This window comes from Arachis hypogaea, chromosome 15, assembly GCF_003086295.3.
Source record: "Arachis hypogaea cultivar Tifrunner chromosome 15, arahy.Tifrunner.gnm2.J5K5, whole genome shotgun sequence".
NCBI classification, from domain to species: Eukaryota; Viridiplantae; Streptophyta; class Magnoliopsida; order Fabales; family Fabaceae; genus Arachis; species Arachis hypogaea.
The window spans coordinates 56571469-56587857 of NC_092050.1; the positions used below are offsets into that span (position 1 = coordinate 56571469).

The following is a 16389-nucleotide window of genomic DNA, read 5'->3' on the forward strand; positions in this document are numbered from 1 at the left end:
ACCCAAGGACTGTCTGAAATTGGGTATATTACCCCTCCTTGCCAAAGCTTCATAACCTCTTTCTATACCACTTTCTTCATGATTGGGTTCAGCCTTCTTTAGGATTGAATGGATGGCTTAGCATCATCTTTCAACAGTATTTTATGCATGCATATGGCTGAACTGATTCCTTTCAAGTCAGCTAGGGTCCATCCAATGGCATCCTTATGCTCCCTCAGCACTTTGAGTAGCTCGTCCTCTTGATCTTGACTGAGGGATGAATTTATGATCACTGGGTAGTTTTCATTTTCTCCTAGGTATGCATATTTGAGAGTGGGTGGCAGTGCTTTGAGTTCAAGTTTGGGTGCTTCTGACTTTTCGTTCCCTTCCTTTGGTGCATCTGGTATATGAATTTCTGCTGTGGCCACCTCTTCACTTGATTCAGATTCTTTCTCCACCAATCTCTCGTCCTCTTCATGTTCTTCTTCTTCAAAATTCTCCTGCACTTTATCCTCAAGTGCATCTAACCTCATGCATTCCCCCAATTGTTCTGGTGGGTAACTCATGGCCTTGAACACATTGAATGTCATCTTTTCATTGTGTAATCTCAGGGTGAGGTCACCCTTCTGAACATCAATGACAACCCCAGCAGTGGCCAAGAATGGCCTTCCCAGGATGATGGAGGTCTTGGTGTCCTCCTGCATGTCCAGCACCACAAAATCTGCTGGAAATATGAAATCTCCCACTTTTACCAGCAAATCCTCTAGTACCCCATGAGGGAATTTGAATGATCGGTCTGCCAGTTGTAGGACCATTTTTGTTGGTTTAGCCTCCTCAATTTTCATCTTCCTCATCATAGCTACTGACATCAAATTGATGCTGGCCCCTAAGTCACAAAGAGCCTTCTCTACTGTGATTTCCCCTATAATACAAGGGATCTGAAAACTCCCAGGATCCTTCAGTTTCTGGGGTTGTTTGTGCTGAATGATAGCACTACACTCTTCAGTTAGTATCATAGTCTCATTGTTCTTCCAGCTTCTCTTCTTTGTCATTAGTTCCTTCACAAACTTGGCATAGAGTGGCATTTGTTCTATGGCTTCAGCAAAGGGTATGTTGATTTGTAGTTTCTTGAAGATTTCTAAAAATCTCAAGAACTGGTTGTCATCTTCCTTTTTCTTCAATAGCTGGGGGTATGGAGCTCTTGAGATGTTCAGTTGTGGCATCCCTTTTTCTTTCTGCGGACTTGGCGTGGGAGGTTGAACTCCATCTTGCTCTTCTCCCTTTTCATTTGAGCCTTCTTCTTGTGGTTTTTGGGGCAGTTCCTTCAGTTCCTTCCCACTCCTAAGTGTGATAGCTTGACACTCCTCCCTTTTGCTTGAATTGGCATCATTGCAAAGGTTGTGGTTAGGAAGCTGCTTAAATAGATAGCTGATTTGTGTCTCCAGTTTCTTGATGGCAGCATTTTGATTCTTCATGTTTGACTGCACTTCCTCTCGGAATGCTTTACTGTTTCGAATGTCCTTGCATACTCCTTCAAGTAAGGTTTCAATCTTAGAGAGCTTGTCATCAATTGATGGGTGATTCGGAGCAGATGTGCTGTTTTGGTTTTGATAAGCGTGTGGAGAAGTGTTGTTGTGGGGGTGTTGAGATGTCCTCTGTGTGAATTGCTGGTGAGCTGCATTGTTGTTGGAGTTATAACATCTCTGGTCTTGGTTTTGATCTTGCTCACTTCCCCACCCAAAGTTTGGGTGGTTTCTCCATCCAGGGTTGTAGGTCTTGGAGTATGGATCATAGTTTTTCCTTGGTGAATTCCCAATGTAGTTGGCTTGCTCCTGACTACCCTCTGCTTCTTCATTCACTCCTTCTTGGGTTGTTGATGAAGTTGAGATTGCTGCTACTTGGTTCCTCTCCATCTTCTTGGTGAGGTCAGCCAGCTGCTGGGTAATGAGCTTGTTTTGGGCCAACAGAGCATCTACATTGTTTAGCTCCATTACTCCTCTTGTGTTCCGTCTTTCGAAAGCATAGAAGTAGTCGTTCTCTGCTACTGTTTCAATAACATCTATGGCTTCCTCAATGGTCTTCTTCTTGTTTAAAGATCCTCCGGATGAATGGTCTACGGCCTTCTTTGACTCATAAGGGAGCCCTTCATAGAAAATATGCAGCTGCACCCATTCGTTGAACATATCTGGTGGGCACCTCCTTGTTAGGTCTTTAAACCTCTCCCATGCTTCATATAGAGTCTCACCATCTTGTTGCCTAAAAGTTTGGACCTCAGCTCTCAGCCTATTGATTCGTTGAGGAGGGTAAAATCATACTAAGAATTTATTCACCACGTCTTCCTAAGTTGTCAAGCTTTCCCTTGGGAAAGATTCTAGCCACTTAGCTGCCTTGTCCCTGAGTGAGAATGGAAATAAGAGCAGTCTATAGGCGTCAGGATGAACACCATTAGACTTCACTGTGTCACATATTCTCAGGAAGGTGGTTAAATGTTGATTGGGGTCTTCTTGAACACCTCCTCCAAACGAACAGTTGTTTTGAACAAGGGTGATGAGCTGTGGTTTAAGTTCAAAGTTGTTGGCATGAATTGTTGGCTTTTGGATGCTACTTCCACAATTGCCTGGGTTTGGATTGATGTAAGAGCCCGAAACTCTTCTATCCACCCCAGCATGATTTGCTCTACCTCCTCCCCCATGGTTGTGATCCTCTTCTTCATGATGGTTTTCCATGTTGTCTTCCATGTTTGGTTCAAAGAATTCCTCTTCTTCCTCAGCACCAACCACTTTCTTTCCTCTTGCCTCCCTCCTTAATCTAAGGAAGGTCCTCTCAGGTTCAGAATCGAAGGAAGTTGAAGCCCCGCTTCTTCTCCCTATCATACAACCATCAAGTGCAAGCAAGAAAAGATAGGTGCAGAAAGTATTTTTGTCATAATTACTGTTAGTTGTGGGTGATGCAATATATCAAACAGTTAGTGGGTTAGCAAACAGAATTGAAAATAACAAAAAAAAAAGAGTAGAGGGGGAAGGGAAGAAGTTTAACTAAAACAGAAAGTAAATCACTCAAACAGAAAATGAAATTCACAAAAGAAAAATGCTCAATCTAGTGATCTTCCAATTTAATCATTGTTGATGCACAATCAATCCCCGGCAACGGCGCCATAAACTTGATGCGGGTGGAAACTGTCTCTCAACAAATTTCCTTCGGCAAGTGAACCGAATTAGTCGTCAAGTAAAAACTCACAATAGAGTGAGGTCGAATCCCACAAGGATTGATTGATCAAGCAACTTTAATTAGAAGAATGTTCTAGTTGAGCGAATCCAGAATTTGGGTTGAGAGTTGCAGAAAATAAAATGGCGGAAATGTAAATAACAGAAAAGTAAATTCTAGAATTAAAGGACTGGAAGTAAATGACTGAAAGTAAATTATAGAATTGTAAATGGGAACGGGGAATTTGCTCATAAAAGTAAATGGCAGAAATGAAAGAGAATGGGTAAGATCAGAGATGGGGAGTTCATTGGGCTTAGGAGATGTTGCAATTCTCCGGATCAACTTCATTTTCATCTCTTCCTCAATCAATGCACTCATTGATCTCCTTGGCAATCTTAATTGATTGAATTACAATTTCTTGCAATTCAATCTCTCAAATCTTGATCAATAGCCAATTCCTTGGTCAATTGCTCATCAGAAGAGATGAAGTATGGTCACTGATTATACCACATGCATTTCCCAAATCAAGTATTGAGAGGGTTATAGTCACATACCCATCCAAACCCAATTTGGTCCAGCATGAGAAAGCATTTCTAGCTTGATCTCTTCATTCCTCTTTCAAGGTTCAGAAGAGATCCAAGTTTGAATAGCTTCTTTTCCAAGATAACTACCCAATTAGATGAAGATCGAAAGCTTTCAAGTAAAATCAACAGAAAAGATAGAAGAAAAATAATGAAAACTAGTATTGATCCATCAAATTACAACAGAGCTCCCTAACCCAATGAAAGGGGTTTAGTTGTTCATAGCTCTAGAAAATGAAAACAAAGATGGAGAATACATCATAAAACTAGAAATTGCAGAGAAGGTAAAATACAGAGAGTAGTTCTCTTTTCCAACTTCCAGAACTCCTTCAACAATTCAAAGCTACTCCTATATATACTACTTCTCTCAGCTTCTAGTTGGCTCTTCAAGTCTTGGGCCTTTGGATCTTGAGTTTGAAGCAGTTCTCTTCTTCATTTGGGCTTGGCTTTACTTGCAGAGAGAAAATGTGAAGAGGGCAGAGACTTTAGCTCAGGACGTTAGGGGTGTTAACGTTTAGTGAAAATATAAGTTCGAGAACGTTAGTGACAATCAACTTTCTCACTAACGTTACTAAGTAAAAGCCACGTTAACTTTAACGTTAGTGGCATAAACGTTGCCACTAACGTTGCCTCTAAGTCCTTCGCACACGTTATTGAGACTTAACATTCCCAATAACTTTGAAAAGCCCCCTTTGTTCCCACATTAGAGCCCACGTTAACTTAGTTAACGTGGCTCTTTAACGTGGGCTTGCCATCCTTCGAGAACGTTAGTGACACTCAACATTGTCAGTAACGTTCCAAGGTGCCCCTATGCCTCACGTTAGAGTCCACGTTAACTAGGTTAACGTGGCTTCTAACGTGGCCATGCTTAGCCATCCCCAACGTTAGTGACAATGTTGAGTGTCACTAACGTTGGCCATTCTTTCACTCATCATCGTTAGCTTCCACGTTAACTAAGTTAACGTGGGAGTTAACGTGGCTCCCTGAGGGGTTGTGTGGTTGCTTCCAACGTTAGTGACAATGTTGGGTGTCACTAATGTTGTCGACCACTCTTGCTTCTTACGTTAGCTCCCACGTTAACCAAGTTAACGTGGGAGTTAACGTGGTATGTTTCTCCTTAGGCCGACGTTAGTGACAATGTTGAATGTCACTAACGTTGGCGTTTCTTCCCCCTTTTAACGTTAGAGGCCACGTTAACTAAGTTAACGTGGACTTTAACTTGGCCACTTATGAGCATTTGCCAACGTTAGTGACAATGTTAAGTGTCACTAATGTTGGCTCAACTTCCCCTCTCCACGTTAGAGTTCACGTTAACTTAGTTAACGTGACTCTTAACGTGGTCAATGATGGCTTCGAGAGCGTTATTGGGAATCACTTTTCTCATTAACTTTGCAAGTTACCTCCCATTCCTTGCTTCCTTTGGTCCTTAAATCAAGCAATAGAGCGCATCAAAGTTCTAGTCCAAGTCATGGGCAATGCAACATACAATTTGTCACTAAACTCATGCAAAATCCTCATGAAATAATGTAAAATGCACAATGTATGCTTGAATCAAGGTGTAAGTGAATATCTATCCAAAACTAGCTTATTTCCTAAGAGAATGCATGAAACTAACATAAAAACAGTAAAGAAAAGGTCAGTGAAACTGGCCAAGATGCCCTGGCATCAATCCTCCCTCTACTTGGACCGATAATGGTGTGTTGTATAATCAGGGACCAAGCCTATCTCTCTTCATGAGCAATTAGACCAAGGAATTGGCTATTGATCAAGATCTGAGAGATTGAATCACTAAGGGATTGGGGCTCAATCAATCATGATTGCCAAGAGGTCAATGAGTTGCATGATTGAAGAGGATATAAGCTAGATTTGATCCAAAGAGACAATATCTCCCAATCTCAATGAATTTTCCCATTCTTATCTATCCATTTCTTTACAGCTTAATTTTACATTCAGTAATTCCCCATTCCCATTTACATTCAAGTCATTTATGATTCTGTACTTTACATTCTGCCATTTATATTTCTGCACTTTATTGCTTTTCTTTATATTCTAGTCATTTACATTTATGTCATTTACAATTCTGCACTTCACAATCCTATTGATCCACTTGACTATTTCATCAATTAATTAAAACTACCCGAATTTGCCAATCTCTGTGGATACGATCCCACTCTATTGTGGCTTATTACTTGACGATAATTTTGGTGCGCTTGCCAAAAGAACTAATTCACCAATTTTGAATGGGGGTGTGAATTGGATTCATCAAGTTTTATGGCGCCGTTGCCGGGGATTAGCTTAAATTTGACAGTGATTAAATTGATTGGAGAGCTAGATTAAGCAATTTAAATTTCTTGTTATTTTAGTTTCTTCTATTTAGCACCTTTTATTTTTATTATTTTAATTTTTATTTTGAGTTCTATTTATTTCTTCTTTAATTACTTTTATTCGTCATTTTCTTTCTTGCTTTTTGCCTTATTGGTTGTATGACAGGTAGGAGAAGCAGGGCTTCAACTTTCTTTGATTCTGAACCTGAGAGGACCTTCCTTAGATTAAGGAGGGAAGCAAGAGGGAAGGGAGTCATTGGTTCTGAAGAAGAGGAAGAGTATTTTGAAACAGACATGGAGGAGAATATGGAGAACCACCATGAAGAAGAAGCTCACAACCATGCCAGAGAAGGCCCAGTAAATCATGATGGGCAAGAAAGGAGAGTCTTAGGCTCCTACATCAACCCAAACCTAGGAAATTATGGTAGCAGCATCCTGAAGCCAACAATTCATGCCAATAATTTTGAGCTGAAGCCTCAGCTCATCACACTTGTTCAGAATAATTGCTCATATGGAGGAAGTGCCCAAGAAGACCCTAATCAACATCTCAGCACATTCTTGAGGATATGTGATACTGTAAAGTCCAACGGGATACACCCTGACATCTATAAACTACTCTTGTTCCCTTTCTCACTCAGAGATAAGGCAGCAAAGTGGTTGGAATCATTCCCCAAGGATAGCCTAACTACATGGAAGGAGGTCGTGAACAGATTCCTTGCAAGATTTTACCCTCCACAAAGAATCAATAGGCTGAGAGTTGAGGTGTGATAACTGCGCATCATGTACCCTTTTTCTTATCTAAAAGAATCATAAAAAGAGCATAATCTCATTTATCAATGCAATTTCATGAACCAAATGATATATATTATGGTACAGTGCTTTGAAATAGGTTGTGCTGAATTTCAGGTGATAAGAGCAACAAAAGGGGAAGAAAAACAACAAATAAGGATGGGCGTGTGAAGCTGGGCGTGCCACTTGAAGCTCTGGGCGTGGCACGCCAAGCTTTTGAACCAACTTTCAACAATGGGCGTGCCACTTGAAGCTATGGGCGTGGCATGCCAAGCCAACATTCCAGCAAAGAAGGTTGAAGAATTTTACATGGGCGTGCCACTTGGTGCTATAGGCGTGGCACACCAAGTTTGTGAAGCCAAGATGTCAAAGAGGGCGTGCCACTTGGTATTTTAGGCGTGGCACGCCAGGCTTAAGTTCCAAAGGAGTGATTTTGAGCCCCACTATGGGCGTGGCACGCCAAGCATTGGGCGTGGCACACCGGGGCATATGCCAGCCTGACCTCCTCTCATTCAAATGAAGATATCTTGAGCTACACAACTCCATATGAGATGATTCTAGTGCCATTATAACGTAGACATCCAGGGCTTTCCAACCATATATAACACTTTATAATTGACACTGGAATGGAGGAAGGTATTGACCCCGAAAACACATGGAGAAAAATATGTCACTGCAGAGTTACCAGCCTGACCTCTTCATCTTCAAAAGAACATAACTTGAGTTGTAGAGGTCCAAATGATGTGATCTTGGTGGCGTTGGAAAACTGGCATCAAGAGCTTTCCAACGATATTTAACACTCTAGGGTGGACATTAAAACTGGAGGTGAAAAAGGCTATTATATTAGCATTGCAAAACCTGGGCGTGCCACTTGATATCGAAGGTGTGGCACGCCAGCTCTGTTTTCATAATGGGCGTGCCACTTGGAATTCTGGGCGTGGCACGCCAGTTCAAATGGCTAGAGAGGAGATTTTGGTGCATCATTAAGGCATGGCACTCCAATTTTGGGCGTGGCACGCCAGCTTCACAACATATGGGGCGTGGCACGCCAGAAGTGGGTGTGGCACGCCGGGGTACCTGATAGACTGACCTATCCACCTTCAAATGGTCATAACTTGAGCTACAGAGGTCCAAATGAGTTGATTTCAAAGGTGTTTGAAAGCTAACATCTAGGAATTTCCAACAATATATAATACTTTATGGTGGAAATTCAATTTGAGACCCAAACAACTCCATCAATTCAGCATTGCAAAGTGGGTCATACTCCAAAGGGCAAAATCAAGTGGGAGTTGCACTTGGAACCACACGCCAACTTCTCCCTGCAGCCCCCAACCTTCAATCAAGTCCACTCCAACTCTCATTCAAGTCACACTCATCAATCAATCAAGGCCACAAGAAGCATCTAGAATAGTTTATTTTCATTTCATTGTAATTTGCTTTTAATTTCATTTAAGTTTGTAATTTAGGAAAGCCTATATAAAGGCATTAGTTTCATAGAATTACTCATGGCTGGATTGGGGGAAGTCTTCGGACCCTCTCTATTCACCATCAATTTCTTCTCTTTTCTTTCTTACTTTGTAAATAATTTAGTAATGAATTACTAACTCTTTCCATTGGAAAAGAGAGCTTTATTGTTTTTCAATGGATTGATTATTTTTATTCTTTTTCTTCTCTTTATCTCTCTTTGATTTACTAGAAAGAATTTTGTTCTTCATTCTAGCATTCAATTATCTTGGAAAAGAGATTGAATGTAATTGGATTTTATGGGAACCTTGGAAGAGGAAACATAAAACCATGCTTGAAATTCTTTCTCACGCTTGAGTAGGATTTGGGTTTTGGTGTTTGGATATAGTGACATATAATCCTCCCTCTACTTGAACCTAGGAAAGTGTGTGGTATAATCAGAGAACAAGCTTCATCTCTTCTCATGAGCAATTAGACCAAGGAATTGGCTATTGATCAAGATTTGAGAGATTGAGTCACCAAGGGATTGGGGCTCAATCAATCATGATTGCCAAGAGGTCAATGAGTTGTATGATTGAAGATGAGATGAAATCAATTAATCCGGAGAATGCAATATCTCTTGATCCCAATGCTTATTTTATCTTTCTTTCTTTTATTTACTTTATGGTTATTTACATTTTCTGCATTTTACATTTCTAGCACTTTACTTTCTTGTACTTTAGTTTCCTTGCCATTTACTTTCTTGCACTTTATTGCTTTCCTTTACTTTTATGCAATTTACATTTCCTTGTTGATTATCACTTCAATATGAACCATCTAACTAGGCTAATTAATCAACTATTGTTTGCCTTAGTCCGATAATCTCTGTGGATATGATCCCACTCCATTGTGGGTTATTACTTGACGATACTTTGGTGCGCTTGCCAAAAGAACGGATTCATCATTCATTATATAATGGGGTGTGAATTCCGGTCCTCAAGTTTTATGGCGCCGTTGCCGGGGATTAATTGTGATTAACAAACTACCGGTTGGTTGATTACCTAGATTGGACATTTTTTCCTTTATTTTTTGTTTTTGTCATTTAATTTCTTTTAATTTTCTCTTGCTAGTAAGGTGTTTCTGTTATTGCCTCACTAAGAATCCCTCATCTGTGACAATAGGAATTCCAATTTCTTTTGGTGATTATTGTTTGAGACAGAGCATTTTGCAAGTAAGAATGGAGTCTACCTCATCTTTTGATCAATCATGTCATATGGGATATTGCCCACCACCACAAAATGATTCTAGTCATTTTTCTAATGGTGGCTGGGAATATCACCAAAGAATGATAGAGTATGAGCAATCAAATGAAATAGAATACCTTCCAGAGCCACAAAATAGTTCATATTGTTATGATAACTTCCGAAATTTTGGCTGGGATTTTAATGCCGAATACCTCATTCAATAAGGACTATCATCCCGTAATTGTCCAACCTATGCACCTCCACAAAATCTTCTAAAATTTACAATAGAAGAACTCTCTAAGAGATATCTCTTCATTTCCCAACTCAGTGAGTTTTTAAGGCAAAATGTAAAAGAGGTGATTGAAGATATGGAAATCTCAAGGAGAAATCAAGAAGAACAAATGAGACAATTGGCACAATATTTTGTTGATGAACCAACCAATGTCTTCCCTTGGCCACGGGAAGAATATCATGCCATCAGTCTAAGGAGTGGAAAAGTGCATAATGAGGGTGAAAATGAAGAATTGGTAGAGCAAGAAAAAGAGATCCTTGTACCAAGTGAGCCACCATTCCAAGATGTTCTTGATAAAGAGGATACTCCAACCATCTCACAACACCCAAGTTCTGAAAACAAAGAAGTGAAGGCAATCAACAAAAGCACCAAAGAGATGATGGTGACCAAGAAAAGAAGGATAATATCCATGAAGAAGAGGTCAACCAAAAGCCATCCTACCCCTACCCCAACAAGCAAGTTCACTCAAGCTAACAACAAAAGAGAGCTTGTTGGGAAGAGGCCAACACAGGGGACCTCAACTTAATCTTCTTTCCCCTTGAGTTCCTTCTTCTTAACAAACTGGAAGAAGAGGAAGAAAGTTGAGAACAACATGCCAAGCTAATGACACTAAAAGAGCGCTTGTTGGGAGGCAACTCAACCATAGGTAACATTTTCATTCTTTGCTTTGTTTATTTTCAATAATTTGACATATGATTACATTCTAAGTTTGGTGTTGCCATGCAACAATTTGAGTTTGAATCTTCACTGAGTACTTGCAATTTTCTAAAATGAGGGTGACACACTAAGTTTGGTGTTGCCACTTATTTTTCATTCAAAGTACCATGCATACACCACTTATTAATGCAATCACATTGTCTCTGTTTTTACTTCTTGTGCCTTTATTGTATCCTTAATTTTTGCTTGCCTAAACCACATGTATTACTAAAACTCTATTTTTGAATGGATGTATTCCCCCACTTTAAAACTTCTAATCTGTGTTTTCTGTGCCGAGGACTGGGTCAAAAACAGCCCAGAAATCGCCGGAGAAGAAATCTGCCACGCTGGTTTTTTGTCACTACGACGTGGCCGCATGGATGACGCGGTCGCGTCGCCTAGCATCAGAGCAACTATGGCATATTATATATCAAATCGAAGCCCCGGACGTTAGCTTTCCAACGCAACTGAAAACGCATCGTTTGGACATCTGTAGCTCAAGTTATAGCCGTTTTAGTGCGAGAGGGTCAGGCTGACAGCTTTGCAATTCCTTCAGCTTCTTGTATTCCTTCCACTTTTGCATGCTTTCTTTCCATCCTCTGAGCCATTCCTGCCCTGTAATCTCTGAAAATCACTTAACACACATATCAAGGCATCTAATGGTGATAAGAGAGGATTAATATTAGCAAATATAAGGCCAAAGAAGCATGTTTTCAATCAAAGCACATAAGTAGGAAGGCAAATGTAAAACCATGCAAATAGTATGAATAAGTGGGTAAAGAGTTGATAAAAACCACTCAATTGAGCACAAGATAAACCATAAAATAGTGGTTTATCAACAAGCAATCATTCTAAGTTTGGTGTGGGAAGGGGAAGAATAGGAGGAAAGTGACAACGACAATGAAGATGAACTACAAGGTGGTAAAGTTTCTTTTCCTCTTATTTGTTTCTAGTATTTTGAATTGCATGATTGTCTTCTATTTCCTTTGTATACATGTGTGTTGAGAATAAGCATAGCTTGATTATTGAATTGTAACATGTGCTATGACATTATGACTACCATCTTGTGTTTTGTGAGTCAAAAGCAATTAAGTATCATGATCATAAACAAACAAGGTCATTAAAGAAGAAGTTAGTATGAGCTTATAAGTATTGGGAAGCTAGCATGATTATTGTTGCTCAATTGCATTTGAATTTGTTTGATTGAAGTTTTCATCTAGGACATTTTATGAAATTTTTGAAATCATCAAAACCTTGAAGAAGCAATTGCAAATAAGGCAAGAAAAAGAAAAAGGGAAAGAATGAGAAAGCTGAAGGCTCTGAGTACCAATGACAATATATTTGTTAAGTACTTGTGGTGTTTATGTATCAAGAAAAAAGCTTGAAAACAAAACACTTAGAGTCAAGGCTAGGCTCAAGTGCGAAGCACTCCCTCAAAGCTCAAGGCTCTGAGCATCAATGATTAGAGAAGTAAAAAAAAGAAACAAATGAGCTAAAAGAGTCCTCAAATTAAATGCTTGTGGTGCTTATGTATCAAGTGGTAATACTTGAAAACAAAGCAAGCTTTCAACACATGGTGCAAAGCACCCAAAAAGTTAAGCTAAGAAAAGAATGAAAAGCTTGTTTCAAGAAAGGAACATAAAGAAAAAGATTTCATAAAATGAGCTAGATAGAAGCATCAATCATTTGAATGTCTTTTGTGATTGTAGCATGCATAAGAAACTAGCCAACCATGAACATAAAAATTGCTACTCTTCTCACCTTGGTTTGTCAAACTTTATTGCATGATTCTTTATTTGCTTGAGGACAAGCAAAGTTTAAGTTTGGTGTTGTGATGACTGCGCATCATGTACCCTTTTTCTTATCTAAAAGAACCATAAAAAGAGCATAATCATTTAGTCTCTCATTTATCTTATTACATTACCATATTAGGATTAGTTTACAATTGCAGATTAGAATGTTTGATTTTAGCTTTGGTAGCTAGATTTTCTTTACATATTTTTTCTATTCCGGAATTGCAACTTGATGAAGGCATTGATCATGATGAGTGATTGGGCTGAGGACTAGCTAAAGTGCTAAGTTTGGTGTGGCCTCTCACAAACTTAATCTAGGCATACAAACAATTTATATCTTGATTTGAAGAGTAAGCCCAAAGATTAAGTTTGGTGTGGCCACCACCAAGAATCACCTAGCAGCCCAAGTGACCCAATTTGAAAGCACTTAATGCTTTGGGTAAGAACATGAATGTGGTTTAATGAGTTCAGAGGAATTAGAATCAAATGAAAATGAAAAGATTTATGTTATTCCATTCTTATGAACACATTAAAACACAATGATAAAACCAATTTATTGAGATGCCAAAGAATTAAGTTTGGTGTCCCAAGGGACACCCATCAGTTGCAATCCAATTCATTCTTGATGAGAAGGAATGTGAAAGGGTTCTTTTGTCATTACTAATGGGTTCAGTTCCATTTTAGGAGAGAAGATAGGGCCCACATGGTAAATAACTCACAAAGCAAGGAAGTCAAAGTGTACTGATAAACCCATATTTTATGATATATTCTGTGCCTAATTTGAGTTATTTATTCAATCCTTCACCCACTTATTCATATTAATTGTATGGTTTTACTTTCCCTTCCTTATTATGTGATGTATGTGAAAAACATGTTTCCTATGCTTTAAAAGTAATTACTTTAATTTCCCTTTATTACCATTCGATGCCGTGATTCGTGTGTTGAGTAATTTCAGATCTTCTAAGGCAGGAATGACTTAAAGGATGGAAAGGAAACATACAAAATTGGAAGGGAAGCATAAAACGGAGTTTTTGAAGAAACAGGCAGCGACGCGACCGCGTGATTGACGCGATCGCGCGCCTTAAGCGAAACGCATATGACGCGGACGCATGACTGACGCGACCGCGCGACAAGGAAAACTCCAATTGGCGCGACCGCGTGACCCACGCGGCCGCGTGACAGAGGCCACGCACCAGAAATTACAGAAAATGCTCCCAGCGATTTCTGAAGCCCTTTTTGGCCCAAATCCAAGTCCAGAAAGCACAGATCAGAGGTTATGAAGTGGGAGAATGCATCCATTCAGGGAGAGTCTCCAATTAGTTAGTATTCATGATTTAGATGTAGTTTTGAGGTAGAGGTTCTCTCTCCTCTCTCTTTTAGGATTTAGATTTAGGATTTTATTCGCTTTCAGGATTATCTCTTCCTATCAGGTTCAACATTCCTTTTTATTTATCTTTTCAATTTAATTTATGAATTCTTCTCTGTTACAGATTACTCTTTTGAAATAATGTTATTTGAGGTATTTCAGTTTATAATTGTTTCTTTTATTTATATCGATGTTGCTTTCCATCTGAAGACATTTTTATTCCGGTAGATTTACTTTTCCCTTTTGGTCTTGGTTAAGAAATCAGTAACTCAGGAGTTATCAAACTCAAATATGATTGATAATTGTTATCTTTGCTAATTGAATTGAACTTCAAAAATCCCAATCTTTCCTGAGGGATTAACTAGGATTTGAGGATCTAACTAATTAGTCACTTGACTTTTCTTCACTTTAAGTAAAGACTAACTGAGTGGAATTAAGATTCAACTTTCATCATCATTGATAAGGGTAACTAGGATAGGACTTCTAATATCTCATACCTTGCCAAAAGTTTTTTTTACAGTTATTTATTTACTTTACAGTCTTTCACTTATTTTACTTACAATTTAAATTACTTGATCCTCATCTTCAAAACCCCGATTTACAATCTCCATAACCAATAATAAGAACATACTTCCCTGCAGTTCCTTGAGAAGACGACCCGAGGTTTAAATATTTCGGTTATCAATTTATTTAGGGATTTTTTACTTGTGACAACCAAAACGTTTGTAAGAAAGGTTGATTGCTTGGTTTAGTAACTATACTTGCAACGAGAGTTTACTATAACTTCTAAACCATCAATCTTCCAGCTCTTTCAAAATGGCGCCGTTGCCGGGGAATTGCAATTGTCTGCCTTATTATTGGTTATTGTAAATATTTTTCTTTTACTTGTTTATTTGTCTTTATTCTCCCTTTTTATTTCCATTAGCTACTATGAATTCTCACCCCTCTCGCTTCTAGTTTGGTTCTAATATTGTTGAAAGGAGTGAAAGTTATAACAGGAACATGCATCAAGGTCAGAGCAATCAAAGATGGATGAAGCCAAGAGGATCTGATCAACCCTTTAGGCAACAACACCCTCCAAGATATCATGGACAAAGACCATTCTACAATGCATACCAAGAAAATAAACATGGTGGACAACCTTGTAGTTACCAACAAGTCCCACCCTGTGCTTATAGGCCATCCTCTCAACATAACTTCAAACCACCACACTCACAAGCTTCTTTTCACCATTCGCCACCATACGATCCTCATTTACCCCGATTCCAATCCAATTACTCCCAAACACCACCACTTCCCAATGTACCACGTCCAAATCTAGCACCCTGAGAATCAGAGGTTCGCCTCAAGGAAATAGTAAATCAACTTCAAACAACCCTTTATCAACTGGAGCAAGCAATAAGTCAATTATCTTCTAAATGTTCGAACATTCAAGGACCCCCCACAACTCCGTATGGACAATCTAATGATGAGCGTAGTATGAAGGAGATACTAGAAACTCCAGTGGACAGAACAGGGCATGACTTCGTAATGGAGCAAGTAGAGGAAGCTGTCATTACACAAGAAGAAGAGTTGGTTGAAGACCTAGGAGACGCTTAGCCTCCATGGGAATCCAGAGTTGTGGAGAATTCTGTCAAGGACGTTACAATTAATGCTAAGGAGGATAGTACACAGCCCCAAAGGCAAATCTTTTATGAGGAACTAGACGAAACACTCCAAGAAGCAAGTTTCCTTGATGATGATAATCTCGAGTCAAGTTCTCCTAGTAATGAACTTGCATCAGCAAATGAATTCTCTGAGATCGAAGAATCTTCCCCAAGTGAATGCGAAGATGATGCGGAGGTAGATTTCTCTCAACCTCCCGTTTATAACTTAAGTGACGAAGAAGACATAGAAGGCTTTGATCAGGACATGGATGCAATTGAAGAAGTCTGCAAGGAAGTGAAGAAATTCACAGAAGAGCACAAGGGAGTAGAACTCCCAGAACCATTGGAAACACCTATCCCAAGGCCATTACCACCTAATACAAGCTTTAATTGGATACAATCCTTAACCTTTATCTTTACTTTTCCGCTTGAATATGGTTTGCTTGAAACAGATGGCCAGCTTAGAGCTCTCTACGACTTTAAGAGTAAGAGGGAAATAGCTCGTACTCAGAGCTGGTGCACAAGGTTCAATAAGGTTCCACGTTTCAACTTGAAGTGTGCGGATTGGCATCATGATCTATCGAATGGATCTCGGAAAATGTTTGGTCACCTTGGTGAAAATCTACTTTCTAAACTGCCCGGATGGAAAAATATAGATCAAGACGAAGGCGGATCTAAAAGCAAGGTTTGGGATCCTGGAATCCATTATGACATTCGTCACCGCGGGAGCCTGACAATCTGCTTGAAGATACTCAGAAGCTTTACATGCCTAGTTTGGGACCCCGGAGGCTATTGGCATTCCAAGCATTGGTGGAGATTTCTGGACGAATTTAAGTGCAAGCCGCCATAACAGGAAGCTCATCCAATGTCCAACTTAAGGACTTTAACTAAAAGTGCTAGGTGGGAGACAGCCCACCATGGTATGGTCGTTTCTTTTTCAATTTTTATTTCGTGTTATTTATTTTTATTTTTTTTATTTCCTTTTCAATTGAACATGAATATAATTCATTCGCATTGTATACTGCATAGTTG

The 16389-nt window shown here is 39.3% G+C and overlaps 1 non-coding gene across 1 annotated transcript; it reads left to right on the top strand.

Annotated features, from left to right (window-relative positions):
- The first annotated feature begins 2157 nt into the window (after positions 1-2157).
- On the top strand, positions 2158-2264 carry LOC112752848 (small nucleolar RNA R71). The gene has a single exon (XR_003177259.1). It is a non-coding gene; the product is annotated as a small nucleolar RNA R71 (small nucleolar RNA).
- Positions 2265-16389: the final 14125 nt, after the last annotated feature.